This window comes from Coffea eugenioides, chromosome 7 (assembly GCF_003713205.1).
Source record: "Coffea eugenioides isolate CCC68of chromosome 7, Ceug_1.0, whole genome shotgun sequence".
Classification (NCBI taxonomy): Eukaryota; Viridiplantae; Streptophyta; class Magnoliopsida; order Gentianales; family Rubiaceae; genus Coffea; species Coffea eugenioides.
In genome coordinates this window covers 35244147-35257351 of record NC_040041.1, presented here as the reverse complement: position 1 = coordinate 35257351, position 13205 = coordinate 35244147, and the positions used below count along the sequence as shown (strand labels likewise).

The 13205-nt window shown below is 36.4% G+C and overlaps 1 non-coding gene across 1 annotated transcript; it reads left to right on the top strand.

The window, feature by feature from the left end:
• Positions 1 to 8072: 8072 nt before the first annotated feature.
• LOC113778944 lies at positions 8073 to 8179 on the top strand. The gene has a single exon (XR_003469407.1). It is a non-coding gene; the product is annotated as a small nucleolar RNA R71 (small nucleolar RNA).
• Positions 8180 to 13205: the final 5026 nt, after the last annotated feature.

Here is a 13205-nt window from a genome sequence, read left to right as displayed (position 1 = left end):
CTTGTTATATGTTTACTTGTACCTGTTGTAATCATATGCATCAATCTTGTGAAATCTGATAATTGCACTTTGGATTATGATTGACTAGTATTGCATCTATGATTACGTGATCCTTGCCCTTTTATACCTATACTGCCTTAAGCTTGTGTGAGAAATAGAAACCGGAGAATGGCGTTGAGGATATAGATAGTATAGGAGTACGGTTTAAAGATATATGTTGAATACATTGGTGTCTGATCATGATATAAGTTAATCATTGTTTGGGGTGCGAAGTAACTTGATGATTCACTTTAGTCCATGGGACGAATGAATGTTAGCAATGATGGCTTAGTACCTATATACATTTGAATATAATGGTATGTGTATGAAGATAATAGGGATTTAAGAGTTGTAAACTTTCACTTATGTGTTGGTGAAAGACTTTTGTCCTAATGATTAGTAGTTAAGGTTCAATGATCCATAAGTAAAGGGAATGTAAATTGGTTTTCGAGTTTTAGATATAAGCTAGATAGTTTATGGGAAGAAATTTAATCTATCTTTTGACAGTGGAACCTGTTATACCTGACTTTAGAAAAAAAAATCCAGTACTTCATGTTTAAAATCTCCTATTCTAGTTTTACCTGCTACGTGTGAAGTTTGACAAAAAAAAAATTGATGATGAATTAAAAAATTTTCCATTTGATAATATAGCTCTTTGCCTTTCTATGCCTTTTAGATAACGATATTTAAATTTGCTATAAATGTGCTTGTAAAAGTAATTTAGAATCTTCAATCCTGTTTTTCTTGTTTAAGTTATTTGGGTAATTCTCTTGTACGATATTTTCATGAAATTTGAGTTATTAAAATCGTATCGTTTATAAAAGAAAAGGTTTTAACCAAGTATTTTATGTTGTCCCCTTCTTGTCTTTCCACTTTAGAGTTAACTAAGGGAGTCTTTGCAAACAATCAAGAATTTAAGAATTTATTCTTACGAGTGTTATTCTGAAAATTTTATAGCCTTCTCCTAAAAACTTCAAATATTTTGATTTTGTTATAAAGCTATATTTTCTCTTTGTAGAGAGGAATGAACCCAAGAGCCTTATTATATTTGATGTAAGGTTTGAATTTATCGGAGTAAGTGACTAGGGGATTATGATAAGATATTATTGAATTTAAGGTTTATCCTTTAGTGTTTTGATAATTGTATACATTTGTATGGAACTAGATGTGTTTTTTTTGAAGTTATTGATTACGTGAGGTTTCTTTCTAACCATTTTGAAAGATTATTAGGGTTAAGGCCCAGTAGGATGAAATTACTGCATTGTTAAGATCTTATAGAATTTGATATACGAAGCATTAAAGTTCATTGAGAGTACTTAAGGACCACTGGGATATTGAGGTAAGGATTTCATGATTTGTTCTTGGATTGAAATCCGTAGATTGACAAATTTCTTGAGGTGCTCTTTATTACTTATGATTGGCTTATTAATGAGGTAATTGAATTTGCGGAAACGCGTGAAAAGATTAGGGATACACGACTTACGGGATATCTAGCGCGGAATAGGTTTTACAATTCTTAAGAGCGAGATGCAGAAGAGATATCTGAAGTTTTTGAACTAAGGTATGAATTTTGAGAACAAAATTCTTTTAAGGGGGGAAGGATGTGAGGATCCGGATTTTTATTTTGTTTAGATTTATTCATTTATTTTACTGGTTTATCTAATTATTTAATTATTTATGCATTTATTTCATCCATTTTAATTGCATTTGCATGGAACACTATCTCATTTTATATTTTTAAAACGTTTGCTAGTAAATTTAAAATTTCTGCAGCTCGTTTAGTGAGAAATAGTGAAAACACGTTTTTCGAGACAATATTCGATCCGAGAGTGCAGTGGTCTTGGAGAATTAAAGATGACCAATTGTAAACTAAGAAAAGCTAATTGAGGGATTAGAAGTGAGTGAGATAAATTAAGCTCGATTAAGAGCACTAATTGTCCACTATTCAATTGTTGACTTTTTGCACACAAGATAAGTTTATGTCATATCACCTTTCCATCAAGTCATTTCACTCCAAAAGCTACCAAAACCCTTTCTTTCTCTCCTCTCCTTGGCCGGCCACCCTTCACCCTTCCTTGCCAAAAATTTCAGCTAGCTTTCTTCCACTTTTACTCCAAGAACACACTCCAAACTTGCTCCTTTTCTTGGATTATCACTCAAACTTGAAGGGAGACTTGAAGGAGGAAGGAACCTTGGTGGGTTAGAGCTTAAACTCTGGTGGTTTGGTCTTCATCTCTTGGAAATAAGGTAATACTCCAAAGCTCTCATCTTTTCCTTCAACTTATGGTTAGTTTAGTTAGTTATAACTAGGTTAAACTTGGGTTGTTGATGGGTTCAAAGAACCTTGACACTAGATAGATGTCTTGAGGTGGCTTCTTAGGCAGTGGCTTTGAGGAATTGCTTGTTTAGTTGCTGTTTTGATGAGTTATGGTAACTTGGTTTTGGTTGAGAGTTGAAAAGAAAACTTGAAGAGAGAAAGAAGCATGCTGTCCGAAATTTCTGCTGGTTATTTCCTTCATTTTAATTTCAAATTTTGTTATTATTTTGGTTCTATAATGCTTGTTATATATTGGTGTTTATGTGTGTTAAATATCTCCCAAAAAAGCATTGCATTTAGTTGAGTTAAAGTAGGGGAAAGTGAGGATTCAAATCTGTAAAATTTTCTGATCAGGAGACCAAATGAGTGTGCACGTTTTGACCCATAACTTTTCGTCTGGGAGTTGAAATCTAGTACCGTTTATGGCATCTAAAACTAGACTCCGAAGGCTTTCTAACAGTATAAAATCCACCTCCTAATTCGTTTTCTATGAGCCGTAGTGAACCGGCAAAGAGGACTGAGTTTCCTCACTATTTTCATCCGAGAAACAAGCATAGCTACAGTTTGTAGCTCATTTTCACCTATCTTACAAAACGAATTTTAAAACAGTTCCTTCTAGTGATTTTTAGCATTTTGAATCTAGTTTTCAACGCTACAAACCATGCTAAATTTTGAGTTGTGTAGCTTTAGTTATGACCAGATTTTAAAACTCTGTCCAGTGCTTCAAAACTGGAAATTTCGTGAAACAGGTTCCAAAAATCAGCTTTCTTAAAACTATTGTATCTTGGTGTAGAAAGGTTCAAATTGAATCTATTTGTTGAATTTGAAACTATATTTGGGGTTCTATTAGTGGTATAAATTTCAAGGGCTGATTCTATTTTTATGAATTTTTTCGAATTTCCAAAGTTTACTGAAATTGCAAGCCTGTTTTGCTCAGTTCTGTCTGGAACAGTGATTTTGAACTAAGATTTGAATGATTTTGGATTCGAATCTGGGAAAAGTGTCTTTTAGAGAGTTTTAGTGCATTGAGCCTAGTTTCCAACGGTATAAAATTTTCAATTTTTGGACTTATAGAACTTGAGATATGATTTTTCCAAGTGGTGTCACACAAAACTGAAATTTTCTGGTTTCAAATAAAATACTCTTTTAAGAACTTTCAACTTTCCTTTGAGATTTTTGGTCCGTTTTAAGTTTAATTGACTCGACTTGTGGCCTTGAGAGTGAGTAGCAAGAAGATATTTTTTTAATTAGTCTTGGTTGAATACCTAGATAATCATGATTGTGCATGTCTCAGGTGATCACGAGAACATCGAGGAGCTTGTCTGACCTCTCGCTTTGCTCTTGTTTTACCTTGACCCTTGGTGAGTGTCAAGTGCATGTTCAATGTTACTATGATTGAAATGATAATTGTACAATTGCTATATGATATGTGAACTTGCCGAGATGAGGGAGTACTTTATCGCCCTCGTCCTCTCTCTCTCTCTTGATCAAATGATACTTGTTACATGAATGTGTATGGCTTGCACTTGTACTCGAACGTGTTTAACTCGTGAGTACTGAGCGACAGCATGTACCACACCTTATTTGGGTGGGAGGTGCCTCTCATCCCTACTTAGTGCTATGATCGATTCCCTGAGCGACAGAATGTACCATACCCTATTCGAGTGGGAGGTGCCTCTCAGCCATGAACAATTCTAAGTCGATTGGAGCGTTGTCTCATCGACCAATCATGCTTGTGGGGACGCCCCAATCCATTGGCCAATCTCGTAATTCGAGCCGGTAAGGGTTTGATCGAGAAGTTTGGTGAACCATGAGAAATTTTATAGTTTAATCTTTTGAGATCTTACTTGGCATACTTGATTAGTATCGCCACCTCATGCTTGTTTGGTTTCGGATTCGAATAAGTGTTATATTGGATGGAGGAAGTAAATGGAACACTACGGTCTTGTTGTTACTTGATTTGACGGAGAGTCAACCCTGAATGGTTTGAATCGATCGGGACGTGAAAATAGCTCATGTATCCTTTCATGTGTGTTTATTTCTTAATTGTGCACTTAAATAAAAGTTCATGTTAAAGTTGCTTTCAAGTATGCTAATTGACTTATTGGTGCTGCTGGTTTGCTTGCTTGATTTTCTTGACCTCATTGAGCATTAGCTCATCCTTTTAAGTTTGTTTTCCTTAACAGGTTTTGGGGGTGGAAGTTAGCTAGTATACTTTTGTATGATATTGGAGACTTTTAAAGTGTAAATTTTGTTATACTTGGGTATTTTGGATTGTAGTTGTAAGGGTATATTTGGAAGTTTTGGACTTGTATATTTGAAGTATTTCTTAATTAAGTCGATGGTTGACTTGTAATTCTTTATTAAACTTGAATGAGTGCGTGAGTCCTGACGAAAATTGGGCAGGCGTTCCGCTGATACCCTAGGGTTCGCCCTAGGGAGAGGTGGGAGCGTCACAAATTCTTGCAGGAGCAATATCCACCTTATCAGCCTTGGTTTCGCATCTTTCTTGGTCATTATGTACGTCAATGCTGCATGATCATAAAATATGACCTGAATTTTTCTAAAGAAAAAACAACTGCTAAAACCTCCTTCTCAGTAGTGGAGTAATTCAATTGAACTCCACTCAAGGCTTGGGATGTGTAGTAGATGACGTGAGCTGCTTTTTCTATTCCCTGCCCCAACACTGCTCCCACTGCATGATCACTAGCATCACACATGATCTCAAATGCCAATCAGAAGGTTGGATGATCGGTGGCGATGTCAACAGCTCTTTTAACTTGTTGAGTGCTCTCTCACACTCGACATCGAACTCAAAGGCTGCATCTTTTTGTAAGAGTTTGAGCAGAGGAGCTCCAATTTTTGAAAAATTCTTGATCAACCTTCAATAAAAACCTGCATGTCCAAGAAAAGAACGCACTTCCCGCACACTCGCGGAGTAAGGTAAGACAGATATAATGTCTATTTTAGCTTAATCAATTTCAATACCCTTAGAGGACACTACGTGACCTAGAACTATTCTATGCTCAACCATAATATGATATTTTTTCCAATTAAGCACGAGATTAGTTTCTATACATCTCAAGAAGATCAATTTCAGGTTATCTAGATAATTATTGAAACTATCACCATATACACTAAAGTCATCCATGAAAATCTCAATAATTTTCTCAACATATTCTGAAAAAAGGCTCATCATACATCTCTGAAATGTTACAGGGGCATTGCACAATCCAAAAGGCATTTGCCTGTATGCGAAAGTTCCAAACGGGCACGTAAAGGTGGTCTTTTCTTGATCCTCCGGTGCGATTGCAATTTAAAAATACCTTGAAAATCCATCTAAAAAATAATAGTAAGCTCAACAAACTAATCGCTCAATCATTTGGTCAATAAAAGGAAATGAAAAATGGTCTTTTTTCATGACAGCATTAAATTTCCGGTAGTCGATACAATGCCGCAATCTTGTGGATTTGTGTACTGGCATGAACTCACCCTTCTGGTTGGCCTCCACTGTTACTCCTGCCTTCTTTGGAACTACCTGTATCGGACTCACCCATGGGCTGTCTGATATTGCGTATCCCCACATCCAGCAGCTTTAGTATTTCGTTCTTCACCACTTCCATCATAAGGGGATTGAGCCTCCTTTGAACTTGTCGTATAGGTTTGACATCTTTTTTGAACCTTATTCGGTGTATACACCCAGAGAGGCTGATTCCCTTAATGTCGGCGATAGTGCATCCCTATTGCTTGCTTGTAATTTCTAAGAACTCGGATTAGCTTTTCTTCTTAGATTTCCGACAGTCGCGCCGAAATAATCACCGGAAACGTTTCCTTCTTGCGCAAATAAGCATATTTTAAGTGCTTTGGTAGAAGTTTTAATTCAAGTACAGGTGTCTGCACCATAGACGGTAATACCCTTTGGTGAGATTTGTGCACGAAAATAGGTGCGAGCTCATACCTTGTCGTCTTGACTGGTAACGATTGCAACGCCCCAATCATATTCTTTAGATCTTCACTCAATTCTACCTCATGAGTTGTGTCTAACTCGAGGTGCTTAGTTAAATCAACTTCTAACTCATCCTTGCTAATAATTTCAAACACTTCCTGCACCGCTGGGTCAATAGCACTTATAGAAAAAATATAGATAAAATTAGAGTTTGAGGGTTATTTCATGGTCTCAAAGATATTGAAATGAACAATTTCTCTATCAAATTTCATGGATAAGACACCCTTATTAACATCAATTTTAGATTGGGCTATGAACGAAAAGGGTCTACCTAATAGCAAAAGCGAGAGGTCGAGAGAATTATCATTATCCATGTCAAGTACATAAAAATCAGTTAGAAATTTTAACTAACACATCATCGACCAACCCGTCAGGATAAGCATTCGTTCGACCAACTAATTGGATTATTATCCTAATTTTTTTTAACGGACCTAGGTTCAAAGAAATATAGATAGATTTAAACATTACATTGATTGATGCTCCTAGGTCTAACATGGCATTTCTAATCAAAGTATTACCTATCCTACAGGGGATAATGAACATACCTGGATCCCCACACTTCGATGGGAGTTTCCTCTGTAGAACCGCTGACACGTCTCCTCCATAATAACTTTTTCGTCTCCTCTCAGCCTTCTTCGGTTGACGAACAAATCCTTCAAAAACTTTACATACTTCGGCACTTGTTTGATTGCATCTAGTAGAGGGATGTTGATCTCTACCTTACGGAATACCTCCAAGATCTCTTTCTCCTTGTCCTGCTTCTTCAGTTTCTCCAACCTGTTAGGAAAGGGAGACAGATTAGCTTTAACTTCAATGATTGGGTCAAGAAGTATCACTGAATTTATGTTGTTTATGTCCTCTACCTCAAGCTTTTTCTCGATCTTTTCTTTATCCTTGTCCTTTGGAGTCATGAGTTCGGATCCCTGAATTTCCTTTCCACTTTTTAAGGTCATTGTACTTACATTTTTCAGGTTCAATTCAGGTAAAGACGGCAATTTTCCGTGAACATGAGATTGCAGACGGTTGATTGATATTGCCATCTGACTTATCTAACTTTGTATCGCTTGCATCTGACCCATTTGATTCCTTATATTTTATAGGTCAGATTTCATCTTTTGTTGACCAACAATTAATTGTTTCATCATTTCTTCAAAAGACGGGTCTGAGTTTGGAGGAGGTGGTGGCTGCCGAGATTAGTATTACTGTTGATACCCTTGCTGTCTATTCGGTGCAAAATTTGATTGCCTATTTTCCCCATAACTGAGGTTAGGGTGATCTCTCCAACCCGAATTGTACATGTTAAGGTACGGATCATATGACTTTCTTGGCGCGGACGCGTCACCAGTCATGTTTACTTTCTCCACACTCTTTTTTTGAATTATTGGGCACATCTCTGTAGAATGACCCATGATAGTGCAAATCCCACACACCTTGGCTTGTGGTGCATTTCCTACAGCCAATTGCCTAACAAAAGATGTTAACTCGGATAACTGTTGTTGGATAGAGGATGTTTCTGTCTCATTCACTCTGCGTATTGGGACATCCTCCCTTGTACCGAGCTGTTGCGAGTTCTTGGCCATTCCTTCAATCAACTCCCACGTTTCTCGAGGAGTCTTGTTCACCAACGTCCCTCCACTTGCAGCATCAATAATACTCCTGTCTTTGAAAAGTAGTCCCTCGTAAAAGTATTGGATGAGCAACTGCACACTTATTTGATGTTGAGGACATTTGATACATAACTTCTTGAATCTCTCCCAGTAATCATTGAGCGACTCTCCTGGATGTTGCTTGATACCGCATATTTTCTTCCTCAGACTTGCAGCTCGAGTTGTAGGAAAATACTTTTCCAGAAATTTTTTCTTCAGCTGCTCCCAAGTGGTAATACCACCTGGAGGTAGTAGTACAACCAGCCTTTTGCCGTGTCTTTAAGGGAGAAGGGAAATGCCCTCATTTTTATTTGTTCTTCCATGTTTTCCGAGGATTTCATACTGTTGCAAACAACATCGAACTCTTGCAAGTGCTTATGAGATTCCTCACCTGGTAAACCATGAAAAGATGACAAAAGATGGATTAGACCAGATTTTAACTCAAACGGGGTGTTATCATTTAAATTCGGAAAAGTAATGCATAAGGGCTGCTGATTTAAATTAGGAGCAACCAACTCCTTTAGTGTTTGTGCATTAGCCATAGTAACTTCTTTCGATCCGAGTCACTCGAAGTATCACCAAACGAACTTGTTGCTTCAACTTTCGGATCAAGTCTCTGAGATGCAACACTAGATTGCTCTTCTCTGAGTTGTCTGGTCTCTTTTCGCGTTCGGCGTGCGGTCTTCTCTACTTTATGATCGAAAATTAATTCATCTGTACGAAAAGAACGAGACATAAACTAGAAAAGTATCAGAAAATTAAAACGAAAATGAACTTAAAAAGAAATAAATTTAACTAACGCCAGTCCCCGACAACGGCATAAAAAATTGACAGGTTGTCGAGCCTGTGCAATAACAAATGCCTACTCAAATAAAATATAATTTTTATAGGTAGTTATAAGTAGGGTCGAATCCGCAGGGATTGGGATATTTGTCTCTTTTGAAGTTCAAACTAACAATGGGGGGTTTTTTTTTATAGAAATTAACAATAAGCTATGCTAATCGAATATTGTAATTAAATAAAAATTAGATGGAAAATTGAAAAAACTCAAATAGTATTGGACGAGCTCTAGTCAAGAAGCAATTTCGGAAATGGTTCTCCTAATTGATTATCAATGCAAGAATAATTCCACATATAAACTGATAAACAAGTTATAATTGTCAAACAAGTGATGACAATTAATTTCTCCTTAATTATCGATAGCTAAAGTATGACCATTAGCTAGGGGTGGGCAAAATTATCCGCTAACCCGAAAACCCGTCATATCCGATCCGATCCGATTCGATTCGAAAATTAGGATATCCGATTTTTATTATTTGATCGGGTCAAAATAGGGTTGGGTACCCGCTAAGATGCGGGGCGGGTTAGGGTCACATAATTAAAAACCCGCGGGTACCCGATCCGCCCCGCATATATATATTTTTTATTTTATTTTATTTTTATACACACACTATAAAATAATAAGAACTAAATAAGTAATTTTATTGAACAGATTGCATTACAAATATGAGAGACTATAGTTTATTTATAAGATTCATTTGTAGAGGCCATGATCTTATATTGTATAGAAAAAAGTTTAATTAATGTGGAACATATATATTAAAAATTGTGCTACTTATTTCAAACTTTTATTGATTTCGAATTCTTTTAATTTTTTTCCTTTATCTTATATTTTCTTCACATGCTTGTTTCTTGGTGGGAAACCTTTTTTTAGAAAAAAAAAATATTTCTTAAATCTTAGATGAATGTGTAAAATATAAAATTAAATTGGTATAAATTATTTTTTTAAATTAAATGATAAATGGGGCGGGGCGGGTACCCGTTGACCCGACCCTATCTCAGTGGGTACCCGATTGTAGGGTACCCGCTAATATGCGGGGCGGGTAAGGGTAAAAAAATGGCTGACCCGCAAGGTGCGGGTCGGGTCAGCCAAATGGTGAATGGGGCTAGTACCCGACCCGCGCCCACCCCTACCATTAGCTATTCTTCTAATTGTAAAATAACCCTAGGTACGACTGTAGAATTCAATTTCGCAATTGCTTTAAGATTTAGAGAAACCCTGTTTTAACTAAACAACACGCTACGAGGGTTGTTTACAAATTAGCCTGTATATTTCCCTGACATAACTCCGATTATATCAGTTGCTACTAATTTAGAACAATTAAACAATTATGGATTTAATTACTCTAATTGGTTTTAGGTTATTGAATTAATCTAACATCCGGGCCCATGATACTTGAATAATACAATAACCTTAAAAAAATAAAGCAGAAAATATACGAATACCAGAAAATAATAGGAAAAAGTAAAATTAGTTAGATCTCACAATTTAAGTTGAACCAAATCCTCCGTTGTTCCTTGACTAGAAATAAAAGTTTAGTTCATCTCCGTCGAGGGGATCCTACGCAAAATTGCCGAAGTAAATGGTGAAGGCATTCTTCCTCCAATTGAATATAATGAAAAAATGATGGAATAGTCCCCCAAAAACAATGAATAGTCAACCCCCAGGAGAACTAGCCGACAAAGTACGAAAACAAAAGAAAGAAAAATCAAAGTTGTCTGACCACCTCTTCCTACCTAATTTTCCTTCCTATTCGGCTACTAAGAGGAATAAAAGGGAAGACTCCTAGTCTCTGTTAACCTCCCTCTTCTTTTGAAAACTATCAAAAGAAGAAAAAGGAGAGTCCCCCAAAATTGCTCCTCGTCTATCGCAGTTGATCACGGGATAAGGAATACCATCTCCGTTTAGACTCTTGTTTCCTTTTACTACTCCAACTCTTCTGCTGACTATCGTCAAAATTAATTTGACTAACCTGAAGGTGTACAACTTGACAAATTTGCACTTTTTTATGATATTTTGTTCCAACTCCCTGCAATAAGCACAAATACCAAAAATGAATAAAATCTGCTAATTAATGCACATTCGGTAAGGTAATAGGAGGAAATTTATTATAAAATAAATAACAAAATTGCGACCAATCATACCCTTATTTAGAAACTAAAGTGGTTGAAATGACTAAAATATATATACATAATATGCATGACACTTTAATCCCGTATAGTTTATGTTTTACTATACATCTCTCTTATAGTTTAGTATTTTACCATATAATCCCTTTATGATTTTTAAAATATATACATAACTCAACCTTTTGATACGTTAACATAATTTTGACCTTTACGATCAAGTTACTTTTGTCCCTATAGAAGGGATAGAGCCAGAGGTAAATGATGGCTTTTGAGCATATATAGAATTAATTTTTTACGTGCTAACAGTGTAAATTTAAATTTAAATTTATATAATGTGATATGATGTAAATTTGTTGATGTCAAAACAATTATATACTGGCGGTATATAAAAAAATTAATTCTAGAACCCATTGTCCGGACCAATTTAGACATAAGATGTGGTGGGGTACTCTTTTCTTGTGGTTTAGTTGAATTGTCTATGTTCATAGTTTTTCTTATTGAACTTAAATAATGTACAAACCAGGAACAGAAAAAGGAGCGAGAGAGAGGGAAAGACAAAAGCTTGAATGTGATTACTTAAGGAGTGACGTCAAATCCCTTAAGACTATGCGTAAGCACTTAGCTAAAAACTTGGGAACCTAATAATTAGGGACCAGCCGCAGCAGCTACTAAGTAGACAATCAAGAAAAAGAGACCATAACCTTTTCCGTGGACGCAAGCTTTTGTTCCTTAATTTCTTAGTTAGTGTTTTAATATTTAGCAGTTTAATTTCCACCAGGCCGCTGATTTGGTTTGAAATAACTGGTAATGGGAATAATTTTACTTAAAATTTCCAGAATCTTCTGATTCATTAATGGAGAAGATAATGGCGGAATTGTGACTACAAAAATTGGCGCGTAATTTTGTGTGATTAGGAACAAGAAAGCAAGACAAGCATCCTAGAACACGTTCTAGACAACGAATATTCTAGCACAAATAAATAATATTTATTTGTTGAGTTCTACAATCCTCTATTACCTTTGATTTGATTGGGGACGGCGGTCAAATGGCATTGTATTTATCTCGAAATATTTATTCAAATTTAGAGAAATTTAAAAATAACAAGCCAAAAAGTTTTTAATACTTGGTCATAGAGATAATGTTGCAACTTTTTTTTTTATTTTTTGGGTCATACATCGACTATGGGGGAAAAGGGGTACATGAGCAATCAAATTCTAAAAATCGAGGAAAGCTGAACAACCATTAGATCACACGAATGTGATAAGTACTTACTGGATTTAAAAGTAGCAATTGGTGGGAGGCCACAAAATTGTGAGTAAACAGCAATTATGCACACATTATTCATCTCGTGAACTTTCTATCAATTTCTAGTGAGTAACTGGAAAAGGAAAGTTAATTTTGTATTCGAAATATTATAAAGTAAATTAAGTTACATGCTATAAATTTGAGCATATATCAAAACTAAAACGTGCTAGTATAGGTTGTAAATTCCTGAAGTGGCTTTCAAGAATCTTAAAAAAAAAAATTAAAGAGTCAAAAAAGATCTAATTAATAACACATGAAAAAGAGACCCTTCATTTTCTCAAGATTTAGAAATTCTGGTTCTAATCCTCCTTCCCTTACCTTTGAATCCTATCCCTACTGCTTGAAAAAAAGAAAAAAACCTGCATTTTGACTTGTGGCCTAAATTGCTGAAGGGCAGAGGACCCAAGTGTCCTGGTAAAATCTACCACTTACCAACCATTCCATCATGCTGCCATCACCAGCCTCTCATTCACTATAAAATGCAAGACCCCGGTTCTCATACCTGCTAGTTGCTAACTGATGCGACTGCCAAAAACCGTGTCCGAGCTGATGGGGCCGACCTGATTGGAACAATCGAGCTGGGATCGTGCTAGGTGACCTGAGAAGAAAGAACGGAGGTGGGACTGATGTCCCTGGGATAACTCCGACGGTCAAGTTAGTTTGGCCGTAGAAGGATATAGTAATAGTAGAGAATACTTGTGAGCGTACCTTGCGTAGTCTTGATAGCGGAGTATATATAGGACCGTTCGAGTTGTAGTTTCCTTATGGGAGTCAAAGTTCCCTTAGGGTTCGGAGTCTTCCTAGGGTTTCCCGCGGCGGCCCCTAAATGTTCGGAGACGGCGGCCCATTAAGCCCATCATAGGAGACCTTCGACATGCCGAGCTGGCTTTCTTAGGCCGAGCTGGCCTATGCCAGCCTCGAG